The sequence below is a fragment of the Ceratotherium simum genome, chromosome 20 (genome assembly GCF_057802395.1).
Source record: "Ceratotherium simum simum isolate JZ-2026a chromosome 20, ASM5780239v1, whole genome shotgun sequence".
Classification (NCBI taxonomy): domain Eukaryota; kingdom Metazoa; phylum Chordata; class Mammalia; order Perissodactyla; family Rhinocerotidae; genus Ceratotherium; species Ceratotherium simum.
In genome coordinates this window covers 43094263-43120107 of record NC_141919.1, presented here as the reverse complement: position 1 = coordinate 43120107, position 25845 = coordinate 43094263, and the positions used below count along the sequence as shown (strand labels likewise).

At 38.1% G+C, this 25845-nt stretch overlaps 1 long non-coding RNA gene across 3 annotated transcripts; it reads right to left on the bottom strand.

The window, feature by feature from the left end:
• Positions 1-5907: 5907 nt before the first annotated feature.
• LOC147914442 (uncharacterized) lies at positions 5908-18791 on the bottom strand. 3 transcript variants are annotated; one of them, XR_015555468.1, is made up of 4 exons: positions 14776-18791; positions 10612-10703; positions 9169-10110; positions 5908-6179 (listed from the first exon to the last, which is right to left on the bottom strand). It is a non-coding gene; the product is annotated as an uncharacterized LOC147914442 (long non-coding RNA). The 3 variants fall into 3 exon arrangements; XR_015555469.1 differs by lacking the exon at positions 5908-6179 and having other exon boundaries at positions 6186-10110; positions 10612-10710; XR_015555467.1 differs by lacking the exon at positions 5908-6179 and having other exon boundaries at positions 6186-10110.
• Between the last annotated feature and the right edge of the window lie 7054 nt (positions 18792-25845).

The following is a 25845-nucleotide window of genomic DNA, read 5'->3' as shown; positions in this document are numbered from 1 at the left end:
GCAAGACACTTAACACCTGTGTGCCTCAGTTTGTTCATTCTAAAAATAAGATCATAATAACACACTTCATAGGGATGTTATAAGGATAAAATGGATCAATATCTGTAAAGTGCTTGGAACAGGGCCTGACACATATCATGTACTAGAGTATTAGCTATTGGTACATGCTGCTTGTATACGCTTCCTCGATCTTCCCAACAATCATCTGAGATAGACACTATTAGCCCACTTTACAGATAAGAAAGCTGAGCCCTAACTAAGCTCTTAATTGGAAGATGTCTTATTTAAATTTGTTCTGTCTGTTTCCAAAGCTTTTGCTCTTTGCTCTACTCCAGAGTATCTCCCTTTTGAGCAACTATATAATTAAATTCAATTTATCAAATTTCTACTAGATGTAAGGTATTGTATGTGGTGCTGCTTAGAACATAAAAAGATAAACAAGACAGGGTGACTCTTTTCAAAGGGGATAAAGTTAACACTGAAGGAAGATGTGCATAACAAACTAATTTTAGTACACATAAAACATTATAAGTAATACAATAGAGTTTCAAGGTTCTAGGAATTAAAGACAGAAGGAAGATTCTGGCTAAAGGGAGGAAAGGCTAGGTAGTTTTTCAACTGGCCTTATAAGACTTGTGAGTAGAAATGACAGGCAACAGAGAGTAAGGAGGGGGAGGAAGGGAAGACCTATCAGACGGAAATCATGGGTGAGCAATTCTAGAAAGGCAACAAATCGACACATACGCACGCCTTTCTTGGGGCAAGTGAGACTAGTTAAGTTTGCCACCATCAAGTATAACAAAGCGTGGAGAGGCAGGCCGTGGCCACTTCAGGAAGGGCCCTAAAAGTCATGTTAGGAAATTAAAACTTTGCTTTGTAAGTCATTGGGAGTTAGTCCAGGTTTCCAAGAAGGCTTACGAGAAGAAGGGTGTGAAGGTAGTCATATGACCACAGCTATATCTTAGGATATGTAGGATATGCTAGCAAGGGAAAGGAGATGAAATGCTGAAAAGGAGGGCCAGGGAAAACAACTCAAAGAAAAAATAATAATTTCCTGAATCAGGACAGTAACACTTAGAAATATAAGGCTAAAAGAGATAGAAAAGGGAGAAGTAGAAAATGACTAGAAGTAGAGAGTGAAGAAGAGGAAGACCAAAAATGATTCCACAATTTAGGGAACATTTACATAGTGCCTGAAAATATACTACATTATCTCATTTAACTCTCACAACAACCTTGCAAGAGAATTTAAAACCGTTTCACACAAAGGGAAATAGAGGTCTGAGTTTGAGTATTGACTTTTGGCACTTACTGTATGAAATTGAAAGAATTACTTAGCCTCTCTAAGACTCGATTCCTTCATATGTAACATGCAGATGAAAATATCTATCTTATGGTGGTGGTGTGAAAATTAAACTAGATAATGCTTATAAGGGGCCTTAACAGAACTAGCATATATTATCTGCACATCAAATTATAGCAATATTGTGAGAAAAATTTTGCTCTGTGAAAGAATTGTTAAATTGCCCACAATCATGTTCCTAGTAAGAATCAAAGATAAAACTCAACCTCATATCCTTGTAATTCCAAAGTCTGTCCTCTTTCTAACATTCCATGTTTCACCTCTCAATGTAGGGGCACCACTGTCATGTCTTTAGAGTGTGGGATGGGAACCAAAATAATGGATAGGAACATAAGATCACAGAAGTCCACAAATAAGTCCCAAATTAGCGTTTAATCAGAAGATAAGTTTTGTCCAAAATCTGAGCTTGAACACCATTTATTAAATAGACTCTTTATAAATTACATACCATTCCATATGTAAAAATTATAATTCAAATATTGTATTAGAAAAGTAGGATTTTAGAAAACTAGGATTCAATGCCTAATATATAACTTGCCAATGAAAGTTTCATGAAGCACAGAGCACTTTGGGGAAATTTTTTTAATTGGCAATACCCATTCATCAGAGGTTGCCTTGTTTTTCAATCCCATTAGCTACGTGAGATTATTTGGAAATATTTGACAAGATTTTTAACTTTTCCTCCAAAGGTGTTATCAAAATATTAAAGCTGGTACTCACTGTGTATGCCAGGTCTTGAAAAGGGAACACCTATCCTTTAATGGTTAGAATGACATCTGGAATTTTCTTTTTTGCAGACGTGCAATATTCAATCAGATTAATTTTTAATTTTCTAATTTCTTAAAGGGCAAATCTTAAAACTGAATTTTCTCCCTCACAATACTGAAAATGTAAAAATGTCAAGCCCATTGCTCAAACAGCCATAATTACAGAACGGTACAACTTCTGCTTTAAATCCAAATCACTTCAGGCTGAGTAATTGATGTTTGGATAATAGAACACCGGCTAACCACTCGGACACCAGAAAGTAAGGGCAACCATAGTTTTAGGCGATTCTTATTAAAAGGCATAATTTTTCTGCTTCAGCTTAGTTGGCCTCATTCCCACCCCAGTGTTCAAAAAAAGGGAGCTTGTTGGAGCCACAAAGTAGGCTTTCTTCTCAACAGTATCCTGAGGATTATTAGATGACAGAAGAGGTTCCACAAGTAGCCAAATAGCTCAACACATGTTGTACACTGAATGTCGTGCCTTCTTCCTCCGCACGAACATTGGAAAGGAGGAAGAGGAATGTATAAATCCAAGAGGAAAACTATCTCGTGTCAGATGAAGCCAAACACCAAATAAAAATAGAAACAAAGAAAATTCCAGTGCCACAGACATATCATCCAATCAATAAATCTGCCATCAGTGGATGACAAAGAATAAAAAATAAAAGAGAAACAAGCCAGGAAAGTGGTTTCATTAAGAATAATTAAGGGGCCGGCCCAGTGGCCCAGTGGTTAAGTTCAGCGTGCTCCACTTCAGTGGCCCTGGTTCAGTTCCTGGGTGCGAACCTACACCACTAGTCAGTGGCCATGCTATGGTGGTGACCCACATACAAAATAGAGAAAGATTGACACAAATGTTAGCTCAGGGCATATCTTCCTCAAGCAAAAAAAAAAAATGAATAATTAAAGCTTCCTTCATAAGAGGCGATGTTACTGACCTTCCATCAGGAGCACTATTCACACGCATATTCCATGCAAATCCAGTCCTACACTCTAGCCGGGTTCCCATGGAAATACACTACACATATTTATATATGTGGGCTGGGGCACGAAAGGAATCTCCAGTTCCAGACGAGAAAGCAAACTGCCATAACCAACATCGGTAACTGGCTAACCAGATACTGAGCAAGGGAGGAAGCAACTTCTTTTACAAGGGAGAGAAAGCAAGGCTGAGCTATTGAAAGCAAGTCAAGAGTAGCAATACAGAGGGGAAAAAGTCATTGAAAGAGCTTTCTTAAGTTCAAGCTAAGAAAAAATATTTTTGAAAAAAAACTTCCCATGTTTAAATCTGTAAAATTCTCCTCCAATATCACATTTTGGTAATTAAGCACCACACCTTCCCCCACTCCCAAAAAAGAGAAAGAATCCATTTTCATTGACTCCATTTGCCTGAAATGAAAGATTTCGGTATAGAACATAAATTAAAAAGTTGGGATGGAGATTGTCTTTAAAAAAGCAACTACTGTGGTTTAAAAATAACCACAGCAAAAGAAAAGCATTTGGTTTTACTTAAATATTATACACTCATTGCCTCCTGCTTCTCACATATTTCAACTGTATGCCAATCTCTTTTGCTATGGGACCAGGGATTTTGTCAGCAATACAAATGGCCAATCTGGGGGAGACCAGACACAGACATCCCACTGGAGCCACACTGGACAGATGGAGAGGCTGTTAGGAAAATCCTCACAGCAAACTAAAGGAGGACTGGCCAGATATGGAAGGAAGTTCAGGCAGGCAGATGTGAAGCGTTAATAGGTCTAGAAGTAGACAACAGGTGGATAGCCCTGCAGGTGAACAGAGTTTATCATCAAGTGACTGATGGCCGGCAATAAGCAGAGGTTCAATCAATCAGACGGACAATATCTGGGGATCTAGCCACTCAGGGTGGAAACCCAACCACAGCAACCAAAGATCAGTAGCAAAGCCCAGCTAGGGGATCCAGGACCAAATCTAGAAGCAGAACTGACTCAAGGCAGAGTCCATGATCTCTAGATCCAGAAAGTCTAACGTTTCCACCCACCACCAGAGCTAATTTTTTCCCAGAGCTAAGGTTAGAGATCAACATGTAACAGGATGAAAGTCTCCATGAAGTATCTGATACAGTATCTAAAAGATAATCCCTAAGCAGAAAACAATTTCAGGAAATCTAGATGCTTTCACATATTTGACCAAATAAGAGAAAAAAGGAAAAGACTATACTAGGCTAATGTAGGATTCAACTAGAAGAGGGGAGGCCCATATTATTCCTTTAGGCTCACCAACATCTGACCCCAACTACTAGCAGCAAGGAAGACTGACACAGGTCTACTGATTACATCTGCTGTGCTGGAATCTGGCCACCAACAGCCAGAGGAATGAGTGTGGGAAGAGGGGGCTGTCTTTTATTCAACCATGCTGTAGTGGTGTACAGTGTTATGACTTTAGCAGTCCTGGGAACTCTTAATATTGAAGGCTCCACCCCACATCATTTTAAACATTATAAAACACAACCATAATATCACCATAAATGAAATTTATAACATTTTAAGAGATGAGACGAATTGCATTCAACTATATAGTATTGTTACATTTTATACACCCATGTAAATGTTTATTAATTTTGATTCTATAGGTTTTTAAGTTATTTTCAGCTGTCCTTTTTTTCTAATTGCAAGTACTTGTGTAGGCTCAAGCCTGATGATGTTGCTTTTTGTTTGTTCGTTTTGTTTTGTTTTTCTAAGTGTCAGACTTTTGCAATCCTCCAATGAGGAATTTTAATGTTGTATGAGGAGAGGGATTTAATGGATAAAAAAGGACTGAGCAGCTTACAGATACACTTGTCAGGCTCAGTAAATGGCTCAGATGCTGTGGGTAGTAAAATGCTTTGAAAGAATTGATTAGCATTTGGAGTTGAGTATTGATTCATTCAACACACAGTGAGCGTCCACTCTGTCTGAATACTATGCTTGAGACTAGAAATGTAGCAGTGAACACAAAGACATGAATTTTTGGTCATGAAGTTTTCAATCTAGCCACCCAGATATCCAGAAAAATGTGATCCATTACTTAATTTCATCCAATGTTCCTCCTTAAGTGATTCCTGTTTCTGCAGAGTTCTCACTCACCTGATGAGATAGCATTTATTAAACCAACAAACGATGGGAGTGGTATTTAACATGTGCAGAGCATGAAGATTTGGTTCTTCTTAGGAACATTGTGAAAAGCTGTGTCCGTAATTTCAGAAAGTCCGTATAACAAAGCTGTGAAGTGCATCATGAGACTAGGGCTTGAATCCCAATTCTACCATTTACCTGGTGGGACCTTAGGCAAGTTACCTAACCATCTTAAACCTTCCTTTCTTCATCTGTAAAGTAGGTATAATAATAATATCTGCTTACTGGGACTGTTGTGAAGATCAACTAACAATGTAAATGAAGGGCTTGGCACACTGGCCTAAGTACTTAGTATGAAGTTGCTGCTGCTGCTGTTGATATTTCTTTCTTTTTTTTTTTTTTTAATTTTTTGTTTATTGCAGTAACATTGGTTTATAACATTGTAAAAATTTCAGGTGTACATCATTGTACTTCTATTTCTGCATAGATTACATCATGTTCACCACCAAAATACTAATGACAACCCATCACCACACACATGTACCGAATTATCCCTTTCACCCTCCTCCCTCCCCCCTTCCCCTCTGGTAACCACCAATCCAATCTCTGTCCCTATGTGTTTGTTTATTGTTGTTATTATCTACTACTTAATGAAGGAAATCATATGGTATTTGACCTTCTCCCTCTGACTTATTTCACTTTGCATTATACCCTCAATGTCCATCCATGTTGTCACAAATGCCTGGATTTCGTCGTTTCTTATGGCTGAGTAGTATTCCATTGTGTATATATACCACATCTTCTTTATCCATTCGTCCCTTGATGGGCACTTAGCTTGCTTCCAAGTCTTGGCTATTGTGAATAACGCTGCAATGAACACAGGGGTGCATGTACCTTTGCAAATTGGTGTTTTCAAGTTCTTTGGATAAATTTCTACAGATGAAATTGTTTCACCTAGTTCCAAGAAAGGGAAAATAAGAAAAACGATTGAAAGGGCATTTGAAACTATCCAATTGAATGAAGCTCTTATAGAATTATCATGTAAGCTTGCAGTTCTCTCCTTCTGAGACTCCAAGGCAATTCAAGAAGAGGAAGAATGTTATTAATCTCAACCTTTCAAAAGTCAAGCAGTGATAACACCATTTTCTGAATCTTTTTTAAGGAAATAAATCAAAATATCTATGCACACAACTATTCATTACAGTGTTATTTAAAACACAGAGGAGTTGCAAGCAGCCCAAATGCCCAACAATAAGACAAGTTTAGGCAAATTATGCCATGTGCATTAGCAAGATAATATAATATTGATACTTTGAAGACTCTAAATTGTAATGTGAGAGTATTTCTGAAATAGTATCAAAGAAAAATCAGTATACAAAATTGTGAATACAGCTACTTAAAAATACATGTAAGAAATAATTTAGAAGAGTCCACATCTAAATGATACCAGATGTGTTAGAGCAGTAGTGTCATGGTAATTTTATTTTTCCTCTTTTTCTGCTATTTCATAATGTCTCTCTGGTACTTCCACACTTAAGACAATAAAATTGATATTTAAAAAATAGCACCTGTACATCACGGTCCTGACATTACAGCTAGTCAACCTATAAAAGGGCTAAGGAAACTTCTGAACATTTGAGAGGCTAAGGAGGATGGTAATTATCTCTGCCATCACTTCATCCATTGTTATTCCTACTTCTTTCTTAGCATCTGTGGAAGAAAAGACCAACATAGTACCCAGACTTATCTCTGTGGATTATACTGATGCCAGTGAGTCAAGGCGGCTGGAAACAATCAGTTTAACTACACAACGTATTCAGTCTCCAACCAGATTCTCATGCACACTGAATCCTTATTAGCAGAAGTGCAACTCATCTGTCAGGACTCTGAAGGTTAATTTTATTCTGGTCTACATTTAATTAATTATTAATTGGCTGATAACACTAATGCCAAATGTGTCAAATGAAATTCTCCCTCCAAAAGAGAAAAGGAGAGATCTCTGAACCGGCCTTTTTTATAGTCTACTAAGGACTTATTCCTCCTCTAAATAACTGGGGTGGCAAGGAGCAGGTGAGGGAAGCAAGCTCAGAGCACTTTGGAGCTGAAGGTGCAGAGCTGAGCAGATTTGGAAACCAAATGTACTTGTTAATTCCCAAAGAGATTTTAAGAGCAGAATCCTGGAAGGACTGCCAAATAAAATTAATCCTTTAAAATGATAATGCAAATTTTTAAATCACAATGGAGAGTTGTAAGTTTAAAGAGAATGTTTCAATATTGCATGAATCTTAACTTAAAGCCAACTGAGTCACCTATAGACAGATGCTTCTATTATTTCTTCCAGTTATAAGTTCCGATCAGCTATTGCATATCTGCGTATGTGTGTGTGTGAGAGAGAGAGAGAGAGAGAGGGAGAGAGGAAGGAAGGGGGATAGAGAGAAGAAAAAGAGAAGGAAGATTTGGAAAATCCATAGTTAATATCACCCTAAAAAAATAAAGGAAGTTCTTACCTATCTATGGGTGTGCGTGTTTATGTGCTTATGAATCGATACGTAACCTTATAACTTTTTATCAAAAGATTAATTCTAAATACCACTAGTTTGCAATAAACAATGCAGACAACAGAAAGCAGTAATGACTAATTCCTATGCTTGGTCGATGAAGGCAGCAGGAAAATTCAAACATGAAAATTGTTCTTCACCTATAACATAATTAAGAATAGATTACTGCACATATGTTGTCCTTTGCAGATTCAAAAACCTTAAAAGGAAAAATAAATCTTAAAAGGCAGTAGGGCACTGTAGACAATATGAATTCTTAGTGCTTACGAAAAATTGCATGTTCAATCACTCAACAAATATTTATTGTTACTTCATGCCAAGCACTCAGGTGGTTCCACAAATTTCTGACCCTACGGATATGGCCCCTACTCACCTCGAGTTTTCCATCTGATGGGAGACAGATACCACATATACATTAAAAAGATTACAAACTGTGATGGGTACCAGATAGAGGAACACACAGAAATATAAAATATCTAACAGGTGGATTTGTCCTCACCTGGCGCATCAGAGAAGGCTTCTCTGAGTTTGACCTGAGATATGAAGAACTGTAGAAATTCACCAGGTAAAGAAAGAGAGGAGGATCATGGGAACAGTACAGGCACAGGCTCTGTGTCTGGATGGAACTGGACCTTAAAGGATGCTCCACCAAGGTAGGTGATGTAACAAGAGTTGAGTTTCAGATAACAAAAGAGGTTATTAAGAAAAAAAATAAAACTTAGTTTCTCCTTTCCCATCCTGACAGGGAAAGAGAGGCCAGGATTATTTGTCCAAAGGCTAAGTAGTCATTTTATCTCCACCTCCTTGCCCTTTCCCTTCTCCCCACTCCACCATCACGTCCATTATGTGGTATTAGACTAAGAGAAGGGACGAGGTTGGGGTGGAGGTGAGGGGTTTGCATTACAGCAGAATCCCGGGGCTCGATTTTTCGGTATAGAATGCCTGTGGGAGGTGGACAGTATGAATCATGACCAGAAGCACGGTGAGAGTTCCTGTGCGTATGGCCAAGCATCGCGGCAATGGAAGTCAAGGCAGGCAATAGTGAGGATACCCACGGCACCCTGAGGCCAGTCTTCACTACCTCACGTCCAGCACATGCTAAAAGCTTTACTGGGGTTATCTCATTTGATACTGACAACCGCTGTAAGTTACAGATTATTGTTATCCCTGTTGTACGCATGAGGAAAGAGCATGTGGCTTCAAGCGATAAGTAATTTGCTCAACCTCATGTGGCTTAGAAACTCAGTATTGGAGCTCAGATAGTCTGCCTCTAGCCCCCCTGATCTCAGACTGAATTTCCCAAGGCCCAGGAGAGCTGGGTCCTGGAGCTTGGACCCAAACAAACTGGAGATTCAATTTGGTTATAGAAATAAAAGTGTTCTTACACTTTAGTGCTGAGGAGAAGAATCTATACGAGCTTCATTGAAAAAGTTCATTCTGGAGAAAGAATAGGAGAGGGGAAAGGGAAAATGTAGGAAAATCTGTTGTGATATCATTAAATGTCATAAAAATCAATTATGACATCACCAGAGTGATACGGTCAGATTTTAGAGATATTTAGGAAGTAAAATCATGGAACTTGGTGATGGTTTGTTAAAGAGGGTGAGGGAGAAGCAAGTATCAGAGATGATGTCCGTCTCTCTTGCTTACTCCACTCCAAATCTCCCTTTGTATTAGTATATATGCTCTGGAACTCAGAGGAGGTGTCTGGCAGAAGATGCAAATTTGGAAGCCAATCACACAGTGATGAATTCAAATTCACATTTTAAAATGGTCCTTCCCAACTATAAAAATGTATTAGAGCAATTTTTATAAAAATTTCATTGCAAAAACTTTCTGGCAAAAGAAACAAAATAACAGGTCATATAGTTCTAAATCAAATTTTAAGGCAAGAATATGGAAATGTCTTTTTTCACACTAGAGTTACCTATGTATTTTTCAATGCCAAGATTGAAAGTGGAACTAAATGACTCATCACCAAAGTGGGCCAATTGTCTGCAAACTGATGGGAAAATATCAGTACAGTTATGCACCCAGGGATAGTCAGCTTCAAAAATAATTTTAACTGTATGAGTCTTATATCATTTTCTTAAAAGCCAAAAGACATGTCTTCTGATATGTCTTTTAGGATAGGATACTTCCTGTGGTTGATAGGACTAAATTATTTACCATACTATTAATGTCCTCCCAAAATAACTTACCCCAGCAATCGATGCTATCCTTACCAATACTGAGAACAGACTGTCACCGACCTGATACAATATCAGGAAACTAAGAAGATTCCATGCCATATTACTTCTTTTTCAAATGATCTCCTCCTCTTTCTCCTTTATTTTACGAAAGAATATTTAGAAAGAAATTTGTTACTCAATGTCTTTACATTCCCATTTTCATGCATCAGCTTTTCTAAATGAATTTTACCTAACCCAAGCACTGCATGAGTTTCTAAAGGATAAGTAGGAGTTTTTGTGATAATAAGCATGTAAGTAAATAATAAATAAATAAGACTAAGAGAAAGGTCAAGGAAATATATACCCATATCATAATCATCTGCCACATTTCAAAACCAGAAATCTAGCTAGAGAGTAGTTTGATTAAATTCTTCCAGATCAAGCAGCTATGTTTGTATACCATGGCTAGCAAACAGGCCCAGTCCACACCCCTGGTACAAACTGTTCAGAGATACCTATTTTACTTGAGTACTGCAGAGACAAATTCATTATTCAAAAAACACTTTTTAAAAAACCCACTGTCTTAATCAATTCAGGCTGCTATGACAAAGTACCATAGACTGGGTGGGTTATAAACAGCAGAAATTTATTTCTCACAGTTCTGGAGGTTGGAAGTCCAAGACCAGGGTGCCAGTATGGTCAGGTTCTGGTGAGTGACGTCTTCCCTTTTACAGAGGGCCATCTTCTTGCTGTGTCCTCACATGATGAAAAGAACAAGCTAATTCTCTGGACTCATGTTCTAAGGGCACTATCCCATTCATGGGGCTCCACCCTCATGACCTGATTACCTCCCAAGGCCCCACCTCCAAATCACATTATGGATTAGATTTCAACATGAATGAGGGGGAGGCACACACAAACTTTCAGTCCATAACATCCACATTATAGTGCATTTCTGGGTTGGCAGATATGCATCACTCATGACCCAGGTCTCCACCCACACACAGAGCACACATTGCTCATCCATTATTGTACTCTTCCCCTCAGATACTGGATATAGCCTAAAAATCTTGAGCACAGCACCATATATAACTACTACTTATTAATCACGTATGGAACGTGTGATGAAACTCACTTGCCAACCCTGGAAATGTGGAAAAGCACTGAAAATGCTTGTTCTAAATTACATACTGCCACTTACCAGCAGGGTATTTTTTGACAAGTTACATAACCTTTCTGAGCACATAGGTCCTTCCTGCCTCACAAGGTTGTTGTGAGGAACAAATTAAACAATGTTTGCAAAAATGTTTTGACAACACTTTGAAGTATTGTGTAAAATTATTTCTTGTTATCGCTTTTATCTAGAGCTGTACAAGAAATGGGAACATAACGAAGTCAAACTTAAATAACTCTAACAAATACTTTATTCAGTGTTCTTGGGCTATAATCGCTTTACTTTACACATTCTAGGATTCAGTTCCACCTGGGATGGCAGAGGTTCTGAGACCCATCTGGGGGCTTGATGTGATGTGAACATTCCTTTCATACTGTTCCTTTTTCCTATTTGCATTTATGTGATTGATCATGTGTGCTCTAAGTAAACAAATCTTTCTGCAAGTGTGTTCCTTGATTGTTGTATGCACGCTCAAAAGGAAATGGTACTGAGTAAATAGGCATTTTGGCTTCTGCAAGGAAGATACAGACAGGAAGGAATCAAGGAGAAAAATCTCTGCTTTGAAGAGATAAAGAAAACCTATAATCAGAGTTATCCAGGCAAAGGCATTACCTGTGGGAGGCTGCTCTACTTTGTACTCACGTAGTATCTTTCATCCAGAAAGCTTGAATCACATACTATTTATTAAGCCCCTTCATGTACACGGACCTCATTGATCCTCTCAGCAGGTTTATAAAAGCACATTATGGACCCCACTATGTGAATATGAAAACTAAGGCACTGGGAAGTGAAGTGCCTCATCAAAATGCACAAAAGGAAACAAATGGAAAAAATTAAGAGTATAAGGATAATTATGGATGTGATTCACTTTCTTTAGTGTGAGCCCTGAATTTTAGCTATTTATTTCCATTAATACGCAAATACTTCCAGTGGCAGCCATGCATGCAACAGAGCATGCCTATGAGTAAGGGACACCTTTTATTAAAACAATCTGTTACCTAACCCCCATCCCTTTTCATCCAACTGAGAAACACAGAAAATGCCTAAGACCGAATCAAGGGGAAAAATCTACCAGCTCCTTCACAAAAATCTAAAAATTACATTTATTTATTTATTTAAATGTGGAGGTAAAACAAGGATAGACGTCCACAAAACACACTCTAGCCAGCTTTGCAAATAGCAATTCGCTCCTCTGGCATAATATACTTAAAAACCCAGTGGGTGTATCAAATCAAAACGCGAACAAAGCAGGCGCTGCCTTTGCTATATGTCAGACCTTCCCCACCTCAGAACTCTGCTTCTGTTTCCCAAAACGTTTCTGACACCTTCAATCAAATTGATAGAGTTATTCTTCTTGCGGAGCAAACAAGATCTGTAATGCTACCGCCCACCTTCTCTCAAGCAAGAAAAGAAACAAAAACATGTCTTTCTTCCTCATGGAAACTGATAGAAGAGGATAAATATAGCCCCCTTCAGTAATTCTTCTCTCTCTCTGTCAAAGGCTAAAAGTCTCAGTGCTGCCAGCTGAGTGATAATAAACTTTTGAGAAGGAAAGGGAATTCAAAATTAGGATTATTTCATCCCCACCCTGACTGTCGACTTGAGGAGAAATTCACATTTTCCCTCCATTTAGACTCCCATTGTGATCGATAACCCGAATGACAAATCCCTGAGCTAATTGTCGGCTCCTTGCACTTTAAAAACAGGGCGTACTAGAGTTTCTCATAAACATTTAATAAATCATTCTTTTTCTTCTTCCTACATTCATGATTCATAAAGTAAACAACAAAAAGGCACATTTATAAAACAGGCCACAAAGCCTGTTGATCCACACCAGGCAATTTTTCTTGTGATACCATTTCCGATTCTGCTGAAACGTGTTTTGGCAGGATTTATAAAGTTTTTCATAAATAATATATATGAAAAATAAAATTAAACATCAACAGCAACAACAAATAACTGAGGTGCTATTGTCACTGATTTCCTGGGTGGTATTTATGTCTCTTTTTTATATAAACGTACCACAAAAATAGACACAATGACATACCAAAAAAACAGCTCATATCCCAGAGAGAAGTTTCCACCAAACCAAAAATAACACTATGATTGCTAATCAAACACACATACACACCCCTGAAAAAACAAGTTTAAAAAAAAATCAGTGAATACATCATTGGAACAAAATCTGCTCACAGCAAAGCACTTTTCAAATTAAGCTAATGTCTTTCGACAATAAGACAGCATTCTTGGCTTTAAGAATGATGCTGCTAGAAATTAATAAAAGCCAGAAAGTTTATTTTGGATTAGAAGATTCACCTGAATGAGCAAAACTCACAATAAAACTGTAGCAAACAGCTCTTCATGCTCAAATTTCAAATATTAATCTTATAGACAAAGCTGAAAGAAAGGCAGAAGTAGAAGGAAAAAAAAATCTTCGCAATCTATTTCTGGGAATCCCCGTGGGTGGCTTGATTTCTCCACCTAGATTTATCCACTCATACTTGTTTCTACCTACTTATGACTCAGCACCCTATTCTCCCCACACCTTAGCACCATGGTAGTTTAAGTTTTTGTGTTTTAAAATGTCAAAACTCAGAATTATGTGCTTCGACATGAGTATTTTACTATACCCTGGCACAGCCTTTTGTCGGGGAGACAGGTACATGGGTCAAGGTTGGAGATCAATAAAAATAGGTGATTATCCATCTGGAAGTAGCAGGGCTACTTAGAAATATTGAGTATACACAGGGTAAAGCCACCCATGGGCAAATGAAAGTTACCTGATGGATAAACCAAGGTCTCCACAACCCTGTAGGATTACAAGAGTAATGTTTACACATAGATAAACGTTAAACCATTTCCCCACTTTAGAGAAAAATGGAAAGCACCAGGAAAAATACTTGAGCTTCTTTTAAAAAAAAACTTTGAACATATATCAAGTTTCATAGTCCAATTTCAGAGCACAAAGTCAATCTCTGAAAGGCAAGTATTTGGGAGAGAGTGATGTCTTTGTGGATTACTCAAGGTCCTTGCTTTTTCCCCACTGTCTCTGTTAACCTTTTCAATACTAATTGTTTATTATCCACTCTACACAAAGGATAAAGTCCAATTTTCTCAATTACAATAAGATTTTGATAAAATACTACATTGATGAGAAGGTTGGAATGAAGACACAAAAATTAGGCTTCAGAGTTGTACAGCTGTACAGTTACAGAAATTTATTTTATCTGAGGCATTATTTGCTAGTATGTTTTTTTCCTTTAAAACTGTTTACTTTTCAACTACACACCTATACCTCTATTATCAAACTTTCAACACTTGCATCCCCGTCTCACTTTCAGCTGTGGAACTTCCTTTCTATTTCTTTGAGAGAATAGAGGCAATCTAAAAGAACTTCCACCAGCACTCACCACCACATCCACAAACATATATATACCTATACCTGCACCTGTTCTTCCTTACTTCCTGTTCTTACATGAACTGACTATATACATCCTCTCCATCTGCGTACTAGATGCCACAACCTCTCTGTTAGTCAAGAATATTGTACCAGCAATTGTCCCTTTCCAGAATCATCAATTTTTCTTTCCTACTAGAGCTTTCTAATTTATATATATCAGAAGATTCATTATTAGGAATTGGCTCACGTGATTGTGGAGGTTGAAAAGCCCCAAGACCTGCACTTGGCAAGCTTGAGACGCAGGAGAGCCAATGGTGTAAGTTCCAGTCCTAGGCTGAAGGCAGAAGAAGACTGGTGTCACAGCTCAAAGATAGTCATGTAGAAAGAGAATGAATTCTCCCAACTCAGCCTTTTTGTTCTATTCAGGCTTTCAATGGATTGGATGAGACCCACCCACACTGGGGAGAGCAATCTGCTTTACTCAGTCTACAGATACAAATGTTAATCTCATCCAGAAAGAGCTTCACAGACACACTTAGAATACTGTTTAATCAAATATCTGGGCTCCTCCATGGCCCCGTCAAGTTGACATATAAAATTCAAGTTGACGCATAAAATTAATCATCATAATCTCCCAACTGAAAAAAAACAAAACAAACTCTCCCTTGACCTCCACATCCTCTCCGATTACTTTTCCATTTCACTCTTTTTTAATAGCAAAATTTTTCAAAAGATTTGTGGATATCCACCATGTCTAATCTTTCTCCTCCCATGCCCTTCTGAAGACTATCCATTCAGCAGGCCAATATAAAATACCAAACTCTCCCTCGACCCCCTTACTCTGCTTAATTTATCTCCGTAGAAATTATCACCATCTGATATATTTACTTGTTTTTTGCCACCCACGCTAGAATTTAATACATATGGTGGATGCTCAATATTTTCAATGAATAGATACTGAAAGCACATGGAAATGCTCATGACTATATTAGAGCACATAGTAGGTGCTCAATGTTTAAAATGAATAAGTGAATGAAAATAAAAATTCTTGAACAATCACTCACTGATTACTTGTATCTTTACTCCTAAAATAAGCCAAATAAGAATACAGTGCTGCTACAGGTTCAAAAACAATAGGTATCAGACCTCTCTGATAGTGTCTGGAGCAGGCAGACCTTTGAAACAATTCCAATTCACCCAGAAATTCCAGGGATCTTTAGGGCCCATAGAAAGAAGCAAATTTTTGCCTCCCTGAGACTGAAGCATAAGAAAATTTACTAAATTAGAGACAGAAGACCTGTGTGGGAAGCCTAGCTTTGTCACTGCCTAACTACGGTACTTCATCTAATTTATTTAATCTTTCTGAGCATTGTGTTTCTCTTCTATATGCGGGTTAATAGACTGACAGCTGTTTTTGACATTTTCCAATTCTCTGGGAATTTATTTTTTCGTACTTTCACCTCCTTCCTCAATTTTCCAACTCTCTGTCTCCCCACACTGTCCCCAGCCAACGAGTTCACTTCAACCATCATGGAAAAAATAGATGCAAACAGAGGAACTACCTTATTCACGACTTGCAGAGGTCCACCCACCTCTTTCCCATCTATCTGCTCCCAAAACCAACTTGCACACATGAGATTTTGATCTCATTTCCTCTTGCCTTCTCAAGGGTTTTATTTCACTCATTTTCTCTCTATTCTATATCATAAATTCAGCACTTTCTCTTGAATTATTTGCACCAGCATACTAGCATCTACTTATACCTCTCATCTTAAACAACAAAGCAAAACAAAACAATAACAATGCAACAACAATGACAATGAGAGACCTTTCATTGTATAAATATATCACAATTCATTTCATCATCCCCATGGCAATGAATATTCGAGCTATTTACAGATTTTGTTTCTTCACATGATTTTTTTTTATTTTTTAAATATTCTATAAACATTTGAGACATGTCTTCTGATAAACACGCATAAGAGTTTTTCCAGATCAAATAGTAGTGACATTCCTGGGGCCCAGATTGTACACATCTTCAATTTTACTAAATAACACTAAATTGTTTTCCTAAGTAATTGTACCAGTTTGCATTCCATGAACAGTTTAAATTGCTCCATATTCTCACCAAAACTTATTATCGTCAGATTTTTTAATGTTTGCCAATCTGCTGAGTATCAAATGGTTACTCATTATGATTATAATTGGCATTTCTATAATCATTAAGGAGATTGAGTAACTTTTAGTAAGATTATAGATGACTTACATTTTCTCTCTGTGAAATATGCTTGTTCAGTTCTTTGGCCCTTTTTTCTGTGAAATTCTTTGTGTTTTTCTTATGGATCTTTTTAAGATCTCTCTCTATATTCTAGATACAGATCATTTGCTAGTGACATGTGTTAATGATGCATATCCCAGTTTGTGGCTTGTCTTGTTCTTTCCTCTATGATAACTTTTGGTGAAAAAAGTTTAATTAAATGTACTCAAGTTGATTAATATTTTGCTTTATGATACTTGTATTTGTGTCATGCCTTAGACTAAGGGAGGCATGCTGGATAGGAGCATGGTTTCTAGAGTTGAGCTGCTGGGTTGGGTCCTGCTCCATGTCTCACCAGCCGCACAACCTTGGTACTTAGTCTTACATGCTTCACTTGCCTCGTCTGTAAAGAGGGATAATCTTAGAGGACTGTTGTGAGGATTAAATGCGTTAATATATTTAACTTATTGTAACCGCACTTAACATTTTAAGTACTTAATAAGTATTGACTATTTTTATTTAAGAAATTCTTTCTTACTGCCAGGTCAGAATACATTCTATTATATTTTCTTCCAAAAGATTTCAAGTTTGAATTTCAGACTTAAATCTTTAACCCGCACAAATTTTATATTTCTGTAGAGTGCGAGATATGGGCCCACAAAAACACATGGAGCACTTCACAAATTTGTATACTACCTCTGCTCAGGGAGAGGGGATCATCTTCTTTGTATTGTTCCAATTTTAATACAGATAGTGCTAAGACAGGTGCTCTTGCAACATTTGATGCCTTAACCTCTTATTTATTAACTTACTTATTTAGGCATCCACATCTTACCCTCAATTAGACTCCCTCCCTCCCCATTGACCACGCCTTCTCGGTACTTTCACAGACTCCAGCTCCTCTGATTTGACCTCAAAATGTTAAATTGCATTAAAACTGAATCCTATTCTTTCTTTTTCCTGTGTGCTCTAGTGCCTGGAAACTGGGGCCAGATTACCTACATTCAAATTCTGACTTTTTCATTGACTAGGTACATAACTGAGCAAGTTATTTAACCTCTCTATCCCTCTATTCTCCATCAGTAAAATTGATATAACAACATTTCTTATCTTGTAGGGTTGTTATGAGTATTAAATAAACAAATTAAGGCATGTACATGGCTTAGAACAATATCTGCTATTTGGTAGGAGCTGAATAAATAGTAGCTATTATTTTCTAGAGGATTTCAATTAATCCTGATTTTAAAAGTCACCTAAGTGCTGATGATTTCATAATGTATGCGTTCAGCCCTGACGTCTCCCTAAACTCAAGACTTACATAACCAACTGCTCACTCGGCTGCTTCATTTTTTAGATCTGTAACAGGAATGTTAAACTTAGCATGACCCAAGCATAACCATCAGCCCAATCCAAGTCTTCCTCTTCAGTGAAAATGGTGGCACCACTCATCCATTTGCTTAAGCCAAAACCCATCACTCTTGATTTATTTTTCTACTTTCCTCCCACATCCAGCCCAATAAGCTCTACTGCAAAAAGGTAACCCAGATCTGACCATTACTCCCTAACTCCACTCCAGTAAGCAACAACATCTCTCACTTGAACCACCATCACAAATGCCCAGTTCTTCTCCCTTAGTCCATTCTTGACTCTATTATGGTCTTCCCTCCATTCAGAAGTGAGAGTAAATCAATTCACTCCAATATAAATCCAATCACTAACCCCCAGCTTGCTTAAAATTATCCCATGGCTCCACAACAAACACAATACAATTCAAACTCCTTCCCATGGAGGAGAGGGCCATAGGTGATCTGGCCCCTGCTTACTTCTCCAAGTGCCTCTTCCTGCACTCACCCTCAGTCACTATGCTCCAGCCACATGCCTTCTTTCTGGGTCTTGTGGGAGATCAAAATTGGCCACGTCAAAATATGTCTCTTTACCTTGATTATTTTCTCTGAAACAAACTTTAACTTTCTCTCAAACTTACACCTAAAAGCAACAGACTGGGAGGGTTCTTGCTAAGCCAATTCTTATCAAAGTTCTGTTTACCAAACATTTACATTTGTAACGGAAATCTCCATTTGTAAAGTTATCTCCCTCTCTGTAAGGGGAAGTGGGGGGATGACCTCATCTCCAGAAACTTATCAATGCAGAAGGTAAGGCTGCATAATACCCTTACTGTGTTTTTCTGGTAATCGCCCATAACTGACTCCCCACCACCCAACATCCTCCTTTGTCTTTACCTAAATCTGTTTAAGAAGAAAACCTCTGCCAAGAGGTTTTCATTTTGCCAAGAAACTTGGTTTCCCTGGTCTCTGCCATGTATACATGTTATAAAGCTTTGTTTGATTTTCTCCTCCTATTTGGTCCCATGTCAATTTAATTTGTAGCCCAGTCAGAAATGACCCACAGTGGGTAGAGGATAGTCTTCCTCCCCTCTAGTCTTAAACATGTAAACTCGTTCTTATCTCAGGACATTTGCACTGTTGACTTGGAACGACTTAACACCAGATCTTAGCATGGCTGCCTCCTTCTCATCATTCAGGTCCCATCTCAAAAGGTCACCTCGTCAGAGACGCTCTTCTTGACCATCCTCGTTAAAACTGCCCCACCTCCAATTGATTATCATTTTATTTTCTTCATTGTACTTATCAATATTTAACATTTTTATGTGTTTCTGCATTATGTCTGTCTCCTACTAGAAGTAAGCTCTTTGAGGACAGCAGCATGATGTTATTTTCATACTCCCTGGAATAGTGCCTGATACGTACATAATCAGTTCCCAATAGCTAATTATTAACTAACTGACTGCCAGGTGTTTTTCTAAGGCCTTTATATGTAACACCTCATTTCATTCCCCACGAGAGATATATAATTTCCATTTTATAGATAACAAACCCTAGACGCGAAACTAAGAAGTGGCAAAGGTGGAATTCAAAATTATCTCATTTGCCATTTTATCCCCTGTTGCTTAGTACATTGCTGGATGTTGAATAAATATTTGTTTAAAGGAGAGATGTATAAAAACATCAAAGAAAAAAATTCAAAGGACTGTTAAAAAAAAGAAAAAAGCCAGAGTGCCATTTTTAGTCTCCCACACCATCAAATGAACTTTAGAAGGTCAGAATTGGGTTTCAGAATTCACACCCCAATAGGATCTATAGGAAAAGTTGTTGTTGCTACTTCCTGTGAAGAGCCTCAGGATACAATGGTTGTGAAAAGTGCCATAAAAATGTAAAGTTGTTCTTCACACCTTTACTTAGTGCTATTGTCTCTGTTTGTCAAGTTGCAGCCTACACAAGACCACAAAGCTTTACAGAATTCGAGTTTAGAGAAGTATAAATCTGATTTGTCAGAGAAAAATGAAAGAGACTTTCAGAAAGAAAACCAAAATTCAGAGACTCTGTCTGTTGCATCCTGTGCATTCATATGTCAGAAATCCACATGGTATCTGGTCCCTATGGCAGGAAGCGACTTATCTTCGTCCAAGACCTGCTCCCAGCAGGAGCACAAACAGTCCAGGTAGGAGCTGCTACGCAGTGAGGTCCAGGAAAAGGAGGTCCCCCAAAGTGCACACAGAGGGCATTGCTGCCCTGAAGATCAGAGATCCGGCCAGCTTGTAAGAGGCTCTGTTTTATTTTTATAATTTTTAAATGTTTTTGTATGAAGTTACAAAAATGATTAAAAGTTTTATAAATTATAACAAACGTATGAAATCACTAATACCAGCTCAATACAGGGTAGACATAAGGGAAGCCATATTGTAGAGGGCAAACCATATTGTGACTTGGAATGACCTATGAGTAACTCTAGACTTTATGGTCCCTCTTAGCTGCTATAAGTTGATAACTTTGTTCTTTTGAGTTTCTTAGGAATGTGATGACCCCCAGGCAGAGAGTCTATGCTGATAGCCATCATCAATAGCAACTGAAAGATGGGGTATAGGACGTTGCTCCAGTCTCTGATGCATATCAAGTAAAACAAAGGACTGCCAGGAACTAAGACCAGATGGATGCCCCTACCCTGAGACCAATGTCTCCACCCAGTAATCACATGGATGCCCCCACCCTGGGACCGGATGCTTCCCCCACTCGGAGACCAGCCCTCTATATAACTGGCATGTAGTCTTTGTTCTGTAAGATGGTTCTTTGAGGTGTTAGTCGGCCATCTATCCCCTTGCTAGCAAGCTATAATAAATTTCCCTTTCTTTTCCACCATCTTGCCTCTTGACGATTGGCTTTTGTCTTGCAGCTAGCAGATCATGCCCTTTGTGTAGTAACATCACTTTCCTAAACCCCTAATTCTGTGGTTCTAAGCCTAGAAGGCTACTAAACCTTCTAGGAAATGGAACTGTGTCTATTGATTCTCTCACTGCCTTAGGTGTGACTGGTTCCCAGGCTGCAAGGTAACTCACCCCTTAGGTTTGTGGCTGCTAATGGAGCCAGGAATAATGAGAGACAGACTAGAGTAAGAGAAACAAGAAGAGGCAAAAGGGAGTAGTGGAAAAAGCACACAAGCGTTGGCGTCAGAGGGATCTCTATCCAAACTCTGCCCTTCATAGCATCATGGCTCCACCCAGATCCCCTCGGATTCCTTTACTGTTTCTGTGCACTCCTCCCCAGCTTTGATGTTGGTTTTGTCTCCAGCTCACTCACACATGTGACTCTTCTTCCTCAGGCTGCCCTCAGGCTACTGGAGCCCCTTGTCCCCAAGCCCAGGGCTTCATAAGTGCCTGGGAGTTTATATCCCCCCTTCCCCAAACCATAGGACAGCCCTTACCAAGGGTGGAGAAAGGGTGGTCAAGGAAAGCCAGCATCCATGTCTCAGGCTGGGGGAATAAACCCTGAAGCATGCCTTACACTCCAGAGGCCTCCTGTGGGATCACTTTCTGTGCAACCTTGCCCTATTTGCATCCTCGCTTTGCTTCTTCCCCTGCTCTGTCCTGCTTTCCCCACTCCTTTATTGGTTTCTCTTCGGAATATTACCCTAATAAATCATTTGCATTTGAATCTTTATATCAGGGTCTTCTTCTGGGAAACTCAGCCTAAGAAAATAAACTACCTCAAAGGTTTGTGTTGGGCTCTAAAGGAAGTATTATTGTACCTGAGAATGGTGCTGAGCAGATAACAGACCCTTGATAGATGGCAACTACTATCTTTTTTTAAAGAAGGGAGCTGAAAGTCTTCTCGCCATTGTACCCTTTTATAGATCTAATTTGGGGCCCTCATGATGGAATATACTTGACACAGGCAGTTCTTGTCCAGCCAAACCAATGCTTCTGCTCCTTTCTGAGCGGGCCCTTGTTGTAAGTAACAATCTCCCCCTAAAAAAACTGTGTGGAAGGAGTGCAATAAATCTAGAAGATAAAATACTACTGGTTTTGGAGCCACGTTTATCTGAATTTTGAATTTATATCTGCCACTTACTAGCTTAGCTATTTGATCACAGGTAACTTGCTTAATCTCTCTAAGTCTTGTATTCCTCATCTGTAAAATGGAGAAAAAAAGTCTCACCAATTTTGCCAATTTGTGAAGATTGCACAGTGTTTATCAAATCAGAGACAGCTCAGTGTTAAGAGCAAGGATGCTGAAGTAAGACTGCCTGGGCTCCAAGCTCTGCCTCTTGCCAACTGTGTCAGTCAGGGTTCTCCAGAGAAACAAAACCAATAGGAGCAAGATTAGATAGATAGATAGATAGATAGATAGATAGATAGATAGATAGATAGATAGATAGATAGATAGATAGATATTATAAGGAATTGGCTCACATGATTATGGAGGCTGAGAAGTCCAGATCCACACAATGGTGTAAGTTTGAGTCCAAGTTCAAGTCTTAAGGCAGGAGAAGATTGGTGTCCCAGGTCAAAGACAGTAAGGCAGAGAGAGAATTCTTTATTACACAGCCTTTTATTCTATTCAGACCTTCAGCAGATTGAATAAGATTCACCGACATTGAGAAAACAATCTTCTTTACTCAGTGTCTTAGTCTGTTCAGGCTGCTATAATGAAAATACCATAGACTGAGTAGCTTATAAACATTAGAAATTTATTTCTAACAGTTCTGAAAGCTGGGAAGTCCAAGATCAAGACACTGAGAGATTTCAATTTCAAGAGCCCACTTCCTGGTTCATAGATGGCCAGCTTTTTGCTGTGTCCTCATATGGTGGAAGGGGCAAGAGAGGTCTCTGGGGTCTCTTTCATAAGGTCACTAATCCCAGTCATGAGGGCTCCACATTCATGACCTAATCACCTCCCCAAAGTACACCTCCAAATACCATCATATTGGGCATTAGGATTCAACATATGAATTTGCGAGGGACACAAACGTTCAGTCTATACCACTCAGTCTACTGATTCAAATGTTAATCTTATCCAGCAGCATCCTCACAGACACACCTAGAAATAATGTTTAACAAATATCTGGGCACCCTGTGGCTCAGTCAAGTTGACACATAAAACTAACTATCACACTAATTGTGCAAACTGGGGAAAGTAACCCAACCTCTGTGATTCTTATTAGAAGACTAAAGGCAGAGGGTAGTTCTGGAAACTGAACAAGTTCAAACATCAAGTACTTATAATAGTCCTTGGCATCTGGTAAGGACTCAATAAATGTTAGTAAAATTTCCTCTCTGCCAAGAGTAGAAATTCAGGAAATGTTAGGTTTCCTTCCCCTTGGAAGTGGAGAGTGAACATGGTGACTATAAATTTGAAAACTACTCTCTTACAGACACTTTGAAGAGAATGGTGACCAGAATTTTCATTTTCTTTGAGTACGGAACAAGAATAGCGGGCTTAGTCTTAAAGCAGCACATGGTATTTAGTTTAGAGACACAGAATTTCAGGCTGTTAAGCATCAGTAGATATTGAAGTGGATTATGGAGATGGTTATGGAATCTTCTATTTCTGGAGGTCTTTAAACTAAGAAATAACATCATGTGTCTGGAATAGCTTGAGTCTGATTTCGCCTAAAGGTAGGCAAGAGAAGCACATTACAACCCTCCCCTCACCATGTTTCCCTCCTATAACTTCATCTCTGCAACTTCCTGAGCATCTGAGCAAAGTATTATAATTCTATTTTCGTAACCACGCTCTTCTTTCTTTGTGGGATTAACATTTTTTGAAACAAGTAGGGAAATTTTGTTTTTCATACCAAAGGGTTACCCCTGCCTACCACCCGTGAAAAGAGCAAACAACACTTTAGCTTATTGCTCCAGTGCTCGCTATCACAGACACCTCCTACAGGTGCTACATCCTCTGTAACAAGGTGGTTCTTCAGGGACTTTATAATAGCTTTGTATTATTGCAAACCACTGTCTGGATCTCTACCCTGAGATGTCTGAAAATGTCCTTGTCTGATGTATACTTTTCTTTGATGTGATATACTGATACGATTTAAAGATTTTAAAGTCACAAAATGGCATCGTTGCAAGAATGTTAAGAAAACAAGCTTTCAATTAGAAGGGATGCCCATTAGCAAATATGGGACAATTTGAACATCAAAGTATATAATGGCAGAAACAAATTATTGACCATTGAATAAAATAGGAAACCATAAGTCTATAATTGACTCATAATTGTAATCCTTAAAAACAACTTTTTAAGATATTAGCATCTCCATTTTACCTATGGGGAAACTGAGCTCAGAATGTTGAAGTGACTTTTTCAAGCTCAAAAAGTCTTTTTTCTTCTTTTACTGTTTTAAAAAATTTTTCAAATTTACGGAAAAATTGTAAGTATAGTACAAAGAACTATTTTCTTCCTGAACTATTTGAGGGTTGTGGACCTGATGTTCCATCACACCCAAATGCTTTGAAACAAAGACATTTTCATACATAACCGCAGTACAATCATCAAAATCAGTGGTCCCATTAGGCAAATAGAAAGAAGCACCTGCCCAAAGCAGACATTCAGTTAATATTTCCAAATTTCATCTGAACAAAACACAGGTAAAATGTAAATCTATCCATTCCCAAGCTTAGGTATAATGTGTGATTATCCTAAGATCAACGATAAAAGAAGACCTCACAAAAACGTATTCATTAATACAGGAACATACATAAATGGGAAGCCTATGAAGTAAGTTAGTATGTAAATATTTCATTCATTAAACCTCAAAATTAATTTCTGATTTCACAAATGTGAAGATGTAGAAGATATGACAATAATGACATAATGTATGTTGCATTTATTTTATGAACTATTATACACATATAGATACACATATAATATATAGATAGTATCAATAGAAGTGATTGTAAATTGTGACTATAGTTTTGTCTAAAATACTAAGTAGAGGGTAAGAACCTTAACATTCCTGTACATTTAGCAGACCTGCACATATTTAGAGACTGACTAATATCTTACATTTTGGGGGTTAGCAATATTTTCATTTTGTATGTTTTTTTTTGTATAAATACATGAAAACAGTTTGTAATAATAAGTGAAGACATCAATCTATAGAAAAAGTAAACAAATCATCAGAAAATTTCTACCTAGTTGTACAACGGTCAATTAAACTTCATAATGTTTCAGAGACACAGAAACAACTGCATAATTCCACGCTCATGAAAATTCCTACTGGGCATGAGCAAAAGCAATTTTTCAGGTACTTATAACCTCATTATTCTTTAATATTTAAATTTATATTCAGTGAATTTCCTGTATCCAAGTGTCAGCTTTATTCATGTCAATAGGGCTAGATGCTACTTCATTTCAAATATTACAGGCTTCCTGACTGATAGTCAACAAAATCCTCTATAGTATTTGTCTGATAACTTGTTCCTTATTAAAGCTCTTTTTGAAAACCTAGATTAGTTTCCATTCTTAAACATCGTACATTCTGGAAATCCACAAAATCCAAAGTACACATGCACATACAACACAGAGAATGAACGGAGGGAGGGAGAGGAGGTGGGTGGTGAGAGACAAAATTGCAATGCCCAAAGGATGCTATGAATGGAGAGTTAGAAACAACTCAGCAGGGAGAAACCGAGCTCCAAATTTAGAATCATAGTTTCTCAATGGAGCCTCAGAATTTGCCATGTGGAATGGTCATATATGG